Source organism: Dendropsophus ebraccatus, chromosome 4, assembly GCF_027789765.1.
Source record: "Dendropsophus ebraccatus isolate aDenEbr1 chromosome 4, aDenEbr1.pat, whole genome shotgun sequence".
Classification (NCBI taxonomy): Eukaryota; Metazoa; Chordata; class Amphibia; order Anura; family Hylidae; genus Dendropsophus; species Dendropsophus ebraccatus.
The window spans coordinates 73,418,270-73,435,219 of record NC_091457.1 but is presented as its reverse complement, the minus strand read 5'-3'; positions in this window follow the sequence as shown (position 1 = coordinate 73,435,219).

Below are 16,950 nucleotides of genomic sequence, written 5' to 3'. Positions count from 1 at the left end.
TATACGGTATCTGTGTAAATTATGTCAATTTTCTGCTGTGGAAAATTTGCCACATTTTTGTACCATTAGATTCAATCTAATCTTGGTGGCTAGTACAGCATAAGCAGCTGCGTGCTTACTGTCTAAGGCTATGTTCCCACAACGGAAAATGATAACCATCTTTCCAGTTTTGAACTTTATTTGCGACTGTGATTATCCAATCGTAGGAACACATCCTAATACTGTTAGCAAAACATGTTAGCACAGATAGGTTGTATTAACTCTAGATGTAACATGGCATAATGTCAGAAACCCACTTTGGGGGAATAGCCTTTGACCTATGGTCTACTTAATCTGCTACTGTTCTCGCTTCTACCTGAAAAATCACTAAACATGTGAACACGGCCTTAGGTTGTGAAACACATGCTGCAGCCCTGCATATGAACAATGCAACTGTTTTAACTTGTGAAACTGGCAAGTTTTGCAAATAATTTAATGTCCAAGTAAATATTGCCCTTTGGAGATCTTATTAACAAACTGTGTAACTATAAAAAGCTGTAGAATATTACCAGCCATCCATTCCAGAAATGTGTGCCAGCCATTAAGACAAGTCATCCAAGAATGTGCCCTTAAGTGTAATACTTACTTTAAATGATGGCGCTTTTAAGAGCGTTTTTTTGCCAAGGGATTCTGTTAATTAACAGTAGCTCATTTTTATTATCTTTAATTTTTCCTTAAGTTTTTTAACCTATGATATTTTGCAGCTAAAATGTTCTAAATAAAAAAAGATTCTTGGCCGGGTATTAAATTCAAACTTATCTGTCTAGAACTAGGTGACTTTGTTGCAAGAGTGGAATTAAAAGGGACAGTCAGCTTACATATTTAGGCTATGTTCACATTACGTAAAACTACGGCCGTAGTTCTCGCCGCAGAACTACGGCCGTAGTTTAGCGATGTGGAACATAATCTTACTTTCAATGGGATCCCGGCCGGAGCGTACACACATCGTAAACGCTCCAGCCGGGATCTATGCGGTGACGCAAAGAACTGACAGGTCAGTTTTCTGCGGCCGGAATTCACCTGTCAGTTTGTGAAGGTATATAATAAAATATATAAAAAATTGTAATTCCTTGACTCAGACTCAGCCAATATATATTTGGCATATGGAATCTGCGTATGTGGAAGTCTCCTGTTTCTGCCATGCTGCTGGACAACAGACCCTCTTGTCAATCAAGCTATACCATCTTGGATGTATTGAGAGGAGCCTTGGCCCTAAATGGAAGTACTGTACCAGACCTTTACTGTGAAGTTATGAATATGCAAAGAACTATGTCCTATCTCTGAACTGTAGCCAATGAGAAGTTTTCATGTGTATTCTCGTCCATTTTGAGTCCACCCTGAACTGTATAAGACTGTATAAAACTGTGCGCACCCTGCTGAGAGAGGAGCGATACCAACGCACGTGTCTGGTGTTAATTTTCTCACTGCCGGCCTCAGCATCATTGATTGGGACAGGAATAGTCTTTCGAAGAAGGGTGATAAAAGCCAAATCACCCTTTCAGTGGCATTTCCAACGTGGGGCTCGAGGTCTTCATGGGACAATTGATTGCGAGGACCGACAACTTGCTACATACTGGATGACCCCAGGACCCGCCTAAAACTAGGAGCCTGATCACCTCCACTAAAACACGGTAAGTCTGCTGATTTTTTTATAAATCTGTGGCTTATGCGTGTATTAGTCCTTGGGAAACTGGGTGTGGCTATGTCGATCCTTTAGATCAGAACTTAACGGACAGTTTTTTGTCCCTGTTATACTGACCGAGGCTTGCAAGATAGCAGAAGGAAAAACTGCCAATATTTATACGGACTCTGCTTATGGTCACGGAGTAGCCCACGACTTCGGCCTTAAATGGGCCTTACGAGGCTACAGGACTGCAAGTGGAACACCTCTCAGGAACTATAAAGCTGTATCAGAACTAATTGACGCTTTAAAGTTACCAGCTAAGGTGGCTGTCCTGAAAGTGAGGGCACATGGAAAAACCCACACAAATGAAGCTAAAGGAAACTATTTAGCTGATAAAGCAGCAAAAGAAGCAGCACTGCTCCCGACTACTCAAGAGGAAGCAGTAGTGTGTGTAGTAACCAGAGCATAGGGAAAACAGAAGGAGAAAGAGGCGGATCAAGATCAGGATAACCCTGGGATTACTTTGCTTAAACAATTTCAGACCCAAGTAAATACTGAAGAAAGAAAAGAATGGGAGAAACAAGGAGCTTAAATAAATAAGGACGAATTTTGGAGAAAGGATGGAAAACTTTGTTTGCCCAGAGCTTTATACCCGGCAATCGTCCAATGGGCTCATGGGATCACCCATCGAGGAAAAAATCAAATTATCTCTACTATCGTCAAGATTTATCACGCTCCAGGGATCACAACCCCAGCAACTGCTTATGTGAAGGGATGTGACATTTGCAATACTTGTAATCCAGGGGGTACTACTCCTACTCCAAAGAAACATTTGGCAAAACCTCTATACCCATTCCAGAGAAATCAGATTGATCATATGCAATTACCAAAAAGTGGAAAATACGAATACATTTTGGTAGTAGTAGATATGTTCTCTGGATGGACTGAGGCTTATCCGGTCATTAATATGACAGCTAAAACTACTGTAAAGAGGTTGCTAACAGAATTTGTCTGTAGATTTGGGATTCCAGAGGTCATTGAAAGTGACCAGGGTCCGGCTTTCATTGCGGATGTAACTAGAAATATATGGAAAATGGTAGGGGCAGACCTGGGACTACATACCCCATATCACCCTCAGAGTAGCGGGAAAGTAGAGAGGATGAATGCTACTTTAAAAAACAAGATTCTTAAAGCTAGTAAGGAATTATCCCTTCCTTGGCCAGATGTTCTCCCTATTGCTCTATATTCAGTTAGAAACACCCCCAGACAGCCTACTGGTCTTACTCCTTATGATGTTCTTTTTGGAGGGGCCCCTAGATTGGGTTGTTATTATCCTCAACAGCTGAGTTCAGGCAATGATACACTTGTAAATTTTGCAATAAAATTATGTGAAGAGTTAAAAATAACACATGCTGCAGTTTTCTCTTCTATTCCAGATCCTGACTCTATACCAGAAACCCACAGCTTGCGGCCTGGAGATTTTGTCCTTGTTAAAAAGCACATGAGAAGTGCTCTGGAACCTCGATTTGAAGGACCGTTCCAAGTGCTCCTGGTGACCCCCACCTCGGTGAAGCTTGAAGGAAGACCTACTTGGGTCCACGCTTCCCACTGCAAAAGAGTGACTCCAGCAGGACCATCCTCATCATGAAAATACTTATCCTTTTTCTAATATATACTATTAGAATGGGGGTGGCGGGTCAACAGGTTGCAGTCACTCAAGAAAAAGCAATAACTACTTTTTGGTACAATTCCACTAGTACAAAAATTGCAACTTTTAAATTTGAGTTTGGTGATGTTGCCAGATGCAAAACAGAAATAAGGTGTATGAAAGGTACCCAGTATATATGTGTGACGGATGATTATTGGGGTACTAACTGTGATTACTGGGGAGCTGTGGGATGGAACACAGGAGAGACAGATTGGGGATACAAACCACGGTCAGCTTTGGATTGAAAAGACAGAGATGGTAGATCCTTACTCACGAGAATGACACTATTAGAACAGGCATGTGCTCTGGGAGGTACACAATTAGTTATAACTATAGAAAACCCCGGACCTGGGGATGCAGGGACCTATATTTTAGGGACACATGGAGGAGTAGGGAAAGGTTATAGGACTCCCTTTTATATAAAGGATTTGATCGGCTCCTCTGAATGGAGGGTTCTGGCCTCTAAGCTTGACAGTACTGAAAGAATGTTGAAATTCCATGTACAGACATATAAAAAGATGGTGGCAATTTCTAACCCCACAGTAGAAGACGTTTATGTGGTAGAAACAGGGTACAATGATGCAAATTTATTGTTGGAATGGATGAAGTATTCTGTTACCCAGTATAACAAGTCTGATTGTTATGTATGTGGTGGTGCTCGTCCACGCCTTGGTTCAGTTCCTCTACATCTAGACCCTGCCTCTGAACAGTGTTTTCTCAGTTTGTATACTAATACATCTACTTCTGAGACTGCCTGTGAGCAATGGAAAGAACGATATCCAATAGTTACTAATACTCCCATTACCGGCCAGGGAATTACTATTTACCCTGGAAATTATATCTGTTTTAGTGTTGAAGGAGAAGGCAGATTTCTGGGAAAGTTTACACCAGGTTATTGTGCGAGTTACAGTAACGCCACTAGAGAGCAGCTCATAGGCCAGGTTACAGGCTTGAAGGCAACTGGACTGGTGAGTGTGCTTTAGCCAAGGCAATAGTGCAGTTACATGTGGTGTCTACAGAAGGTGCTTTATCAAAACTGACAATTCCTTATTTAAGACGTAAAAGATCTGTAGATACTAAACCAGGAGGAAGTTTTGACCCACATGTCTATATAGATGCCATAGGAGTCCCAAGGAGAGTGCCGAATGAATTTAAGGCCAAGGATTTGAGTCTTTCATTTTACCCTTGGTTACTATAAACAAGAACGTTGATTGGATTAATTATATTTACTATAATCAGCAGAACAAGGTGGAGTTTGTAAAATGGTAAAAGACGTTTGTTGTACCTATATTCCCGATAATACAGGAGTAAAGGGAAAGGTAACCCAAGCCATAAAGAAATTAGATGAGTTATCACAAGAACTTAAGAAAAACTCTGAGATAACTGATCCTTGGGATCAATATTTCTCTTGGATGAATGGATGGCAGAAGTGGTTGGCGCAAATTGGAACTGCCCTAGTGACTGTATTGATAGCATTATTGGTGGTTGTTGTGTGTATTATTTCCTGTGTTAAGAAAATGTTAACCAAAGGGATAGACCAGGTTACACCTACATTTCCTGTCATAGAAACTATAGCAGATACTGATTACATTCCCCCTCTAAAAACAACCATTTATTATCAAGGTTGTAATAGCATAAAATAGGATTCAGGGATAATTTAGTGGGAGTCCCCTGGTCCTGGGAAGTCCAAGTACAAAGGGGGGTGACCCATTAGGGGTCTCTCATCTCAAATTGGTGAAATCTCCATTACCCTACCCGCCTGGGACCAGACGGACTCAAAGGCCCCAAGGGATAATAGGGAAAGTTTAGGAATTACAATGTTTTTAGGGGGGACTGTGAAGGTATATAATAAAATATATAGAAAATTGTAATTCCTTGACTCAGACTCAGTTAATATATATTTGGCATATGGAATCTGCGTATGTGGAAGTCTCCTGTTTCTGCCATGTTGCTGGACAACAGACCCTCTTGTCAATCAAGCTATACCATCTTGGATGTATTGAGAGGATCCTTGGCCCTAAATGGAAGTACCAGACCTTTACTGTGAAGTTATGAATATGCAAAGAACTGTGTCCTATCTCTGAACTGTAGCCAATGAGAAGTTTACATGTGTATTCTTGTCCATTTTGAGTCCACCCTGAACTGTATAAGACCCCACTGTATTTGCAATAAAGTGTGCGCACCCTGCTGAGAGAGGAGCGATACCAACGCACGTGTCTGGTGTTAATTTTCTCACTGCCGGCCTCAGCATCATTGATTGGGACAGGAATAGTCTTTCGAAGAAGGGTGATAAAAGCCAAATCACCCTTTCAAGTTCACACAATGAAGACCTGTCAGTTCACACAGTTCACACAAAGACCTGTCAGTTCACAGAGTGAAGCAAGCGGCTCTTACCGCTAGCTTCACTGTGGGCTATTGGAAGCTCTGATGCGGGCGCGCGCTGATGCGCCCACATCAGAGCTCTGCGGCCGAAAGATCATCTGTCTGGTACTTAAGTACCGGCCGAGATGATCTGGCCAGAGACCGGCTGTTCGGTGACCAGGCAGGAGTCACGGAACGGCTGGTCTCATCCGTAGTGTGAACATAGCTTAAAGGGTGTTGTTCCCTTATAACAGCCATTTTACCATTACTACCATTACCAATAATACTAATACACAAAAGACAAATAATACTGCCACATAACATAGCCATATATCGCAAACACATGGTGACTGAATAATGCTGCCATATACAGATGCTGAATAAAACCACCAAGACCAATATGACCAATGATATAGGGTACAAATAATCAGCTACACCATGACCACACATTATGATTGTATGCAAAAAATAATACAAAGACCAACATTGCCTCCAAATAGTGACCACAGTGCAGCTATATCCAGTGACTGACGGGTGATGTCTTCACCAATCAGAGCTATTCATTTTCCTTCCAGCCTAGATGCCCATAGTGACTTTTCCAGCCATGACTCTGTATCCGCAGACTGCCAGATAAATATCAAACAACTCAGATATTTCTAATGCATCCTAAACTTAAACAAATGTACTATCCATAGTGCACCCCGCAATAATAATTTCTTTCAAACAGTATGCCCACATAATAGTTCCTTAGTTCTCTTACAGTCGGATCCGCATATAATACCCCTTGCTGTAGATAGATGTATGTAGAGCATACTAAAGAGCCTATTCTTACCTCAGTACGCTGTCCCATGATCCTCCTGAGGTAATAACAGCCCATTCAGCCAATTACTGGCCACACTCCTGCCCTGGTTCAGTGACCTGCTGAGCAGGCTGTCACTGCCAAGATGAGTTTATCTTTGAAGTGGAGGCAGGATTGTTCAGCGGTGACCAGAAGGTGCCAAAAGAGGACATCAGGGCAGCGTGGGGAGGTAAGAATAGGTTCTTTATTATGTTCTGTACAAGAGCAGCAACATATAATGGGCCAGACTACCAACTAAATAGAGCTCTTCACTCCTACTCTTTATTTCTGTGCCTGTGCAGAAATGGACTGTTGTTCCTGCGAATGCTTGTCAAAGATCGGCCTGATTATGCATACATGAATGTGCATGGGTAGGCATTATCAAAGGAGACAGCAGGTGGGCCAAGGGGGGTGCTTTGTGGGGCTGGGGAACGCCCCCAGTTCTCCTCCCTATTTTATTTGCTTATTTGTTTTGGATTAAAGAAGCAGTGTCCAAAAAATTAATAATGGCCCCCCCACTAGGCTCTGGCGCATATACTTACCGCAGCTGATCATGTCCCACGGCGCGGCGCTGTTCAAATCCGGCGAGCACTCACGTCAGCCTCTGCTGTGATTACTCTTCTGTGTCCTGTGACTTCCGGCGTGCAATCACAGTAGACAGAAGAGGAGTCACAGCAGAGACTGACCTGAGCCCCATGACTGGAACGAAGCCACGTCGTGGGACACTGACCAGCTGCGGTTAGTATATGTGCCAGCGGCTAGTGGGGGTTGGGGGATTGGGAAATAAAAATTTTTTGTGAACTGCTTTGTTAAGTTTCTCCAAAACGGAGGGACCAAGAAAAAAGAAGAAGACCACCAACAGAAAGATGAGGGGAAGATCAGCAGGTTTGTTAGCATACACCTGTTGATAGTTTCCCTAAAATTGACGCCTATAATCTTTTTTTTTCCATCTAGGGAGCTGCACAAGGGTTAATTGTTTATGTGGTTTATATTATTGGGACTATTTTAACTAATATGGAACTTTCTTAATACTTCCCAAATGGAATCAATAACATTATATTTTAATAGTTTGAACAATTCTACATGCGACCACTGGAGCTGTCAAGAGCAGTGAGGAGGGTGGGGAAGGTTTGTAGCAGAGAAGCCAGGACATTTTATTTGTTCAGGAAAACCCAGCTGACACTTGGCAGCTCATTTACATTTGGCATGTAACAAGTGATTAAAGCTGTTTTTTCTGATATCCTATTAGTATGATCTGCATCATATGTCTGATTAAACTTGATTTTTTTTTATGGTGTTAGCAGTCTGGTGTGGTTAAAACTGCTGACAGATTCTCTTTAAGATGAAATTGGAAATCCCTCGCTTGGTTCTTGCACAGTACAGCGTGTTCCTCTGTTATGCACCTGGGTGCAAGCACTTCACCCTGTGATATTTTTCATACTTAGTTTAGCTCAATGATAAATTGCTGTAAAATCCATATAATTTTATACAATAACAGATTTTGAAGTGGAATGTAAGGGGCTCATTGTGCCACCAAGCTGAGAAAATGAACCTCTAAGTATCTTCCTGCCATGTTCTTCAAAGGGAAAAATACAAATATTCCAGATCAAATGATTTACCTATGCTGCTACAACACTGAATATCTTGTTCTCAGGGTAGGAAAACCAAGAGTTATTTGAAATATTTTAGCACCTTAATCATAAGAAGTTATATCTTAATTTAACCTTAGTATAGCTTAAGAGATTAGATGATTTACTATATTTGCCGGTACAGTAGGATAAGCTGTTATATAAGGCAGGCTAAGAAGACGGATGAGAGATGATATGACCACCTTCCCATTGGAAAAAAGAAAAGATGTTTAAGACTTTTAACTTTGATCTTTGCAAAAAGGCCAAACAATAACCCAAATTAAATACCTGTCAATGCTGGCTCATTTTTACAGGTTGCAACTTCTTAAACAGACATCAGGCCCCTTTCCACTGGCAGAAATGTTCCAAAGCACTAGTCAAATACAATCAACATCCTTTGGATTGCAATTCAGACGTCAAATCTGTGTATTTTACCCGTGTTAGGCATGTCATGCTGTATTCACATTTTTGTCTATACAAGTACCCTAATAATAATAATAATAATAATAATAATAATAATAATAATAATAACTAGATTTGCATTTCCAGGGAAATACATAGTGCTTGAAAAGAGCACCCCTTTACCAGTGACTTCCTTTTAAGAAAAACTTTAACCCTAGGAACCATCCCTTTAAGAGCGACTTGGGTCCTGTCTTTTTAAGAGCGACTTGGATCCCGTCCCTTTAACCCTTAGACGACCCAGGGCGTATAGTTACGCCATGGAAGTCTGTCCCCAGACGACCTAGGGCGTAACTGTACGCCCTGGGTGTTATTCCCGCTATGAAGCGCGCTCCGGAGCGGAGCGCGCTTCACAGCAGGTGGGGGCCGGCTGCAATCAGCAGCCGGGACCTCACCGGCAATGACACGCTGCAGCGATCGCGCTGCCGCGTGTCATTAACCCCTTAAACGCTGCGATCGCGGCGCGACCGCGGCGTTTAAGTGTAAGTGACAGGGGGAGTCCCCTGTCACTTACCGATCGGGACCCCCGCAGTGTGACTGCGGGGGTCCCGATCGGTAAAGCGGATTGCCGGAGGTCTCTCACCTTCCTCCGTGCGGTCCGATCGGCGCTCTGGTCACTGAGCCTGCACAGGCAGGCTCAATGAGCAGATCGCCGATAACACTGATCAATGCTAGGCCTATGGCATAGCATTCATCAGTGTAGAAATCAAAGTAATCTATGTACAAGTCCCCCAAAGGGACTTCAAATGTGTAAAAAAAAAAAAGTTAAAAACACTAACACACTACCCCAAAACCCCTCCCCCAATAAAAGTTGAAATCACCCCCCTTTCCCATTATATAAATAAAACATATAAAAATAAATAAATAAATAAACATATAATATACCGTAGCGTGCGTAATTGTCCGATCTATTAAAATATAACAAGTGTCATTGCGAACGGTAAACGGCGTACACGAAAAGAGGGGAAAAAGTGTGCGGATTACCGATTTTATGTTACATTATATATATAAAAAAATTAATAAAAAGTGATCAAAACGTCCGATCTTCACAAATATGGTATTAATAAAAACTAGAGATCATGGCGGAAAAAATGACACCCCATACAGCCCCGTAGGTGAAAAAATAAAACCGTTATAAGCGTCACAATAGTCCCATTTTATTTATAATTAATTGCCAAAAAAAAGGATTTCATTTAAAAAAAAATATGTAACATTAGAGAATCTGTGTAACCTGCATATGGTTGTGTTCGTACTGACCTATAGAATAATTGTATCATGTCGCTGTTACCATATAGTGCATAACGTAGACACAGGAACCCCCCAATCGTTACCATATTGCATTCTTTTTTGCGATTTCACCTATTTATATCTTCATAAATAATATATTTGGGGTTCCATCATACATGTTATGGTAAAATGAATGACGCCATTACACAGTACAACTATTCCTGTAAAAAACAAGACCTTACATGGCTTGTAGATAAAAAACTGAAAGTGCTAGAGCTCTTAGAAGGGGAGGAGGGAAAAACGGAAACACTAAGATCAAAATTTGCGTGGTCCACTGGGTCATTTTGGGCCTGGTCCTCAAAGGGTTAAGAGCTACATGGGTCCTGTCAATTTAAGAGCAAAATGGGTTCCATCCCTTTAGGATCAACTTGGGTGCCTTTAAGAGCGACTTGAGTCCTTTTAAGAGCGACTTGGGTCCCGTCCCTTTAAGAGCAACATGGGTCCCGCCTCTTTAAGAGCGACTCGGGTCCCGTCCCTTTAAGAGCGACTTGGGTCCCGTCCCTTTAAGAGCGACTTGGGTCCCATCCCTTTAAGAGCGACTTGGGTCCCTACCTTTAAGAGCGACATGGGTCCTTTCCCTTTAAAAGCAAGATGGGTTCCGTCCCTTTAAGAGCAAAATAGGTCCCTTCCCTTTAAGAGCGAATTTGGTCCCTTCCTATTAAGAGCAACTTGGGTCCCTTTAAGAGCGAATTGGGTCCCTTTAAGAGCGTAATGGTTCCCTTTAAGAGCGACTTGGGTCCCACCCCTTTAAGAGCGACTTGGGTCCCGTCCCTTAAAAAACAACTTGGGTCCCATCCCTTTAAGAGCAACTTGAGTCCCTTTAGGAGTGACTTGGGTCCCTTTAAGAGCAACCTGGTTCCTTTTAAGAGCGACTTGGGTCCCCTTAAGAGTGACTTGTGTCGCGTCCATTTAGATGTGACATGGCTCCCTTTAGGAGTGACCTGGGTCACTTTAAGAGTGACTTGGGTCCCTTTAAGAGCAACTTGGGTCCCAGCCCTTTAAGAGCGACTTAGGTCCTGTCCCTTTGAGAGCGACATGGCTCCTGTCCCTTTAAGAGCGAAATGGGTCCCGTCTCTTTAAGAGCAACCTGGGTTCCTTTTAAGAGCGACTTGGGTCCCTTTAAGAACCACTTGGGTCCCTTTAACAGCAACTTTGGTCCATTTAAGAGCGATTGGGTCCCTTTAACAGCGACTTGGGTCCCTTTAGGAGTGACTTGAGTCCCCTTAAGAGTGACTTGCGTCCCGTCCCTTTAGATGTGACATGGCTCCCTTTAAAAGCAACCTGGTTCCCTTTAAGAGCGACCTGGGTCACTTTAAGAGCGACTTGGGTCTCTTTAAAAGCGACTTAGGTCCTGTCTCTAAAAGAGCGACTTGGATCCCGTCCCTTTAAGAGCGACATGGGTCCTGTCAATTTAAGAACAAAATGGGTTCCATCCCTTTAGGATCGACTTGGGTGCCTTTAAGAGCGACTTGAGTCCTTTTAAGAGTGACTCGAGTCCCGTCCCTTTAAGAGCAACTTGTGTCCCATTACTTTAAGAGCGACTTGGGTCTCATTCCCTTAAGAGCAACTTGGGTCCTGTCCCTTTAAAAGCAACATGGGTCCAGTCCCTTAAAGAGCGACTTGGGTCCCATCGCTTTAAGAGCGACTTGGGTCCCATTCCTTTAAGAGCGACTTGGGTCCCTACCTTTAAAAGCGAAATGGGTCCTGTCCCTTTAAAAGCAAGATGGGTCCCGTCCCTTTAAGAGTGAAATTGGTCCCTTCCCTTTAACCCCTTAAGAACGAGGCCCATTTTCGTTTTTGCGTTTTCGGTTTTTCCTCCTTGTGTTTAAAAGGCTATAGCACTTGCATTTTTCCACCTAGAAACCCATATGAGCCCTTATTTTTTGCGTCACTAATTGTACTTTGCAATGACAGGCTGAATTTTTGCATTTGGTACACTACGAAACCAGAAAAAAAAATTCAAAGTGTGGTGAAATTGAAAAAAAAATGTAAAACACATTTCTTTTATTTGGGGGAACTGTATTTTTACGCCATTCGCCCTGGGGTAAAAATGACTTGTTATTCATGTTCCACAAGTCGTTACGATTAAAACAATATAGAACATGTATAACTTATATTGTATCTGATGGCCGATAAAAAATTCAAACCATTGTCAACAAATATACGTTCCTTAAAATCGCTCCATTCCCAGGCTTATAACGCTTTTATTCTTTGGTCTATGGGGCTGTGTCAGGTGTCACTTTTTGCGCCATGATGTGTTCTTTCTATCGGTACCTTGATTGCGCAAATACAACTTTTTGATCGCTTTTTATTAAATTTTTTCTGGATTTGATGCGACCAAAAATGCGCAATTTTTCACTTTAGGATTTTTTGGCGCTGACGCCGTTTACCGTGCGAGATTAGGAATATGATTAATTAATAGTTCGGGCGATTACACACGCGGCGATACCAAAGGTGTTTATTTATTTATTTGTTTACTTTTATTTAAAACCTGGGAAAAGGGGGGTGATTCTGACTTTTATTAGGGGAGGGGGCTTTTTACTATAAACAACACTTTTTTTTTTACACATATACTAGAAGCCCCCTAGGGGACTTCTAGCATATATACTTTGATCTCTCATTGAGATCTCTGCAGCATAGATATGCTGCAGAGATCAATGAGATAGGTACTCGTTTACTTCCGGCTGCTGCAGCCGGAAGTAAACGAGTGCCAAACCGGGGATGGCACCATCTTGGACAAGTCCCGGGCCGGCATCAGTAACAGAGATCACTTCCCTAGGACAACGTCCCGGAGGAGCGATCTCCCCCACTAGACACCAGGGAATGGTTGCCTCCGGTAATCGGAGGCAGCTGTCAATTTTGACAGCTGCCTCCGATTAGCTAATTAGCGGGCACGGCGATCAGACCGTGCCCACTAATAGCGGCATTCCCGGGCTACATGCGGCACCCGGGGCCGCGGCGCTTCAATGCGGGGTCGCCGCGCGCCCCGCTTTGAAGTGCTAATGAGGACATATGACATACGGGTACGTCATATGTCCTTAAGAGATTAAGAGCAACTTGGGTCCCTTTAAGAGCGTAATGGATCCCTTTAAGAGCGACTTGGGTCCCGTCCCTTTAAAAACGACTTGGGTCCCGTCCCTTTTAAGAGCAAATTGGGTCCCTTTAAGAGTGACTTGGGTCCCTTTAAGAGCAACTTGGGTCCCAGCCCTTTAAGAGCGACTTAGATCATGTCCCTTTAAGAGCGACATGGCTCCCGTCCCTTTAAGAGCTAAATGGGTCCCGTCTCTTTAAGAGCGACTTTGGTACCTTTAAGAGCATCTTGGGTCCCTTTAAGAACCACTTAGGTCCCTTAAACAGCGACTTGGGTCCCTTTAGGAGCGACTTGAGTCCCCTTAAGAGTGACTTGCGTCCCGTCCCTTTAGATGCGACATGGCTCCCTTTAAAAGTGACCTGGTTCCTTTTAAGAGCGACCTGGGTCACTTTAAGAGCGACTTGGGTCCTTTTAAGAGCGACTTAGGTCTCGTCCCTAAAAGAGCGACTTGGGTCCCTTTTGAGCGAAATTGGTCCCGTTAAGAGCAACTTTGGTACCTTTAAGAGTGACTTGGGACCCTTTAATAACGACTTGGGTCCCCTTAAGAGTGACTTGGGTCCTGTCCCTTTAGATGCAACATGGGTGCCTTTAAGAGCGACTTGAGTCCTTTTCAGAGCGACTTGTGTCCCGTCCCTGTAAGAGCAACATGGGTCCCACCCCTTTAAGAGCGATTTGGGTCCCGTCCCTTTAAGAGCGACTTGGGTCCCATTTCTTTAAGAGCGACTTGGGTCCCTACCTTTAATAGCGACATGGGTCCTGTCCCTTTAAAAGCAAGGTGGGTCCCGTCCCTTAAGAGCGAAATGGGTCCCTTCCCTTTAAGAGCAACTTGGGTCCCTTTAAGAGTGACTTGGGTCCCTTTAAGAGCGTAATGGATCCCTTTAAGAGCAACTTGGGTCCCGCCCCTTTAAGAGCAACTTGGGTCCCGTCCCTTTAAAAACTACTTGGGTCCCGTCCCTTTAACCCTTTAAGGACATGGCCCATTTTCGTTTTTACGTTTTCGGTTTTTCCTCCTTGTGTTTAAAAAGTCATAGCACTTGCATTTTTCCACCTAGAAACCCACATGACCCCTTATTTCTTGCGTCACTAATTTTACTTTGCAATTACAGGCTGAATTTCTGCATAAAGTACACTGCGAAACCAGAAAAAAATTCAAAGTGTGGTGAAATTGAAAAAAAAACGCATTTCTTTTATTTGGGGGAAATGTGTTTTTACGCCATTCGCCTTGGGGTAAAACTGACTTGTTATGCATGTTCCTCAAGTCATTACGATTAAAACGATATGTAACATGTATAACTTATATTGTATCTGATGGCCTGTAAAAAATTCAAACCGTTGTTAACCAATATACATTCCTTAAAATCGCTCCATTCCCAGGCTTATAGCGCTTTTATCCTTTGGTCTATGGGGCTGTGCGAGGTGTCATTTTTTGCGCCATGATGTGATCTTTCTATCGGTACCTTGACTGCGCATATACGACTTTTTGATCGCTTTTTATTACATTTTTTCTGGATTTGATGCGACCAAAAATGCGCAATTTTGCACTTTGGGATTTTTTTGCGCTGACGCCGTTTACCGTACGAGATCAGGAATGTGATTAATTAATAGTTCGGGCGATTACGCACGCGGCGATACCAAACATGTTTATTTATTTATTTATTTGTTTACTTTTATTTAAAACCTGGGAAAAGGGGGGTGATTCAGACTTTTATTAGGGGAGGGGGATTTTTACTATTAACAACACGTTTTTTTTTTTTTTTACACATATACTAGAAGCCCCCCTGGGGGACTTCTAGTATATACACTTTGATCTCTCATAGAGATCTCTGCAGCATAGATATGCTGCAGAGATCCATGAGATCGGCACTCGTTTGCTTTCGGCTGCTGCAGCCGGAAACAAACGAGTGCCGAGCCGAGGACGGCGCCATCTTGGACGCGTCCCCGGCCGGCATCAGTAACGGAGATCGCTCCTCCGGGACAAGGTCCCGGAGGAGCGATCTCCCCCACTAGACACCAGGGAAACGTTGCCTCCGGTAATCGGAGGCAGCTGTCAACTTTGACAGCTGCCTCCGATTAGCTAATTAGCGGGCACGGCGATCGGACCGTGCCCGCTAATAGCAGCGGTCCCGGGCTACTCGCGGCACCCGGGATCGCGGCACTTCAAAGCGGGGCCGCCGCGCGGCCCCGCTTTAAAGTGCTAATGAGGACATAGGACGTACCGGTACGTCCTATGTCCTTAAGAGGTTAAGAGCAACTTGGGTCCCTTTAAGAGTGACTTGGGTCCCTTTAAGAGCAACTTGGGTCCCAGCCCTTTAAGAGCGACTTAGATCCTGTCCCTTTAAGAGCTAAATGGGTCCCGTCTCTTTAAGAGCGACCTGGGTCCCTTTAAGAGCGACTTGGGTCCCTTTAAGAACCACCTGGGTCCCTTTAACAGCGACTTGGGTCCATTTAAGAGCGACTTGGGTCCCTTTAACAGCGAATTGGGTCCCTTTAGGAGCGACTTGAGTCCCCTTAAGAGTGACTTGCGTCCCGTCCCTTTAGATGCGACATGGCTCCCTTTAAAAGTGACCTGGTTCCTTTTAAGAGCGACCTGGGTCACTTTAAGAGCGACTTAGGTCTCGTCCCTAAAAGAGCGACTTGGGTCCCTTTAAGAGCAAAATGGGTCCCTTTAAGAGAGACTTGGGTCCCTTTTAAGAGCGTAATTGGTCCCTTTAAGAACGACTTGGGTCCCGTCCCTTTAAGAGCGACATGGGTCCTGCCCCTTTAAGAGCGACTTGGGTCCCGTCCCTTTAAGATCAACTTTGGTCCCTTTAAGAGTGACTTGGGTCCCTTTAATAACGACTTGGGTCCCCTTAAAGCGACTCTGTACCCACAATCTGACCCCCCAAAACCCCTTGTACCTTCGGATAGCTGCTTTTAATCCAAGATCTGTCCTGGGGTCCGTTTGGCAGGGGATGCAGTTATTGTTTTAAAAACAACTTTTAATCCTACAGCGCTGTGTCTAACGGCCGGGGCTTACATTAGTATATGCATTAGGCTGGCACAACCTCTCCTTCCCTCCTCCCCACCCTCCTCAGCATTCGGAATGATCCAGGAACATTTACAGCTTTGCACAGGTGTCTTAACCACCCAGCCCATGTTCATTATGCACAAAGCTGGGGAATAGGAAGCAATCTGCCTGGAGCATTCCTAATCATGAGGAGGGTGGGGAGGAAGGACAGAGAGGTTGTGCCAGCCTAATGCATATACGAATGTAAGCCCCGGCCGTTAGACACAGTGCTGCAAGTTTAAAACTTGTTTTTAAAACAATAACTGCATCACCTGCCGAACGGACCCCAGGACAGATCTTGGATTAAAAGCAGCTATCTAAAGGTACAAGTGGTTTGGGAGGGACAGATTGTGGGTACAGAGTCACTTTGAGAGCGACCTGGGTTCCGTCCATTTAAGAGCGACATGGGTCCTGTCTCTTTAAGAGCGACTTGGGTGCCTTTAAGAGCGACTTGGGTCCCTTTAATAGCGACTTGGGTCCCTTTAAGAGCGACTTGGGTCCTGTCCCTTTAAGAGCGTCACGGGTCCCTTTGAGGGCGTCATGGATCCCTTTGAGAGCGACTTGGGTCCTGTCCCTGTAAGAGCGACATGGGTCCCGTCCCTTTAATAACGACTTGGGTCCCTTTAACCCCTTAAGGACAGAGCCTGAAATGGCCTTAATGACAGAGACAAATTTTATGAATATGACCAGTGTCACTTTAGTCATTAATACCTTCGGGATGCTTTTACCTATCCGGCTGATTCTGAGATTGTTTTCTCGTGACATATTGTACTTTACATTTCTGGTAAATTGGAGTCGATACTCATAACAAATCTTTATGAAAAAAACCCAAATAATGTGAAAAAATGTAAAAAAAAGCATTTTTCCAA